This window comes from Penaeus monodon, chromosome 31, assembly GCF_015228065.2.
Source record: "Penaeus monodon isolate SGIC_2016 chromosome 31, NSTDA_Pmon_1, whole genome shotgun sequence".
Taxonomy (NCBI): Eukaryota; Metazoa; Arthropoda; class Malacostraca; order Decapoda; family Penaeidae; genus Penaeus; species Penaeus monodon.
This window is the reverse complement of record NC_051416.1, coordinates 650,670-650,882: the sequence shown is the minus strand read 5'-3', so window position 1 is coordinate 650,882 and position 213 is coordinate 650,670.

Genomic DNA, 213 nt, shown 5'->3' with positions numbered 1-213 from the left:
CATGACGCTGGGCCGAGGGGGAGTGTCATCCGCGAACGGGTGCCAGGCTAGTGCCAGGGTATCGTAGCAGCAGCGCCTGGTGTGTGTCACGGCGAGGGCTCAGTGTGTGTTTACAGGGGCCCTCGCGTCGACGAAGCCCCTCGCTCGCAGCGCTGCCCGGAACTACCCCGCGGTGTTGGTGCAGATTACTTCTGATAAGAAGAAATTGGGGAT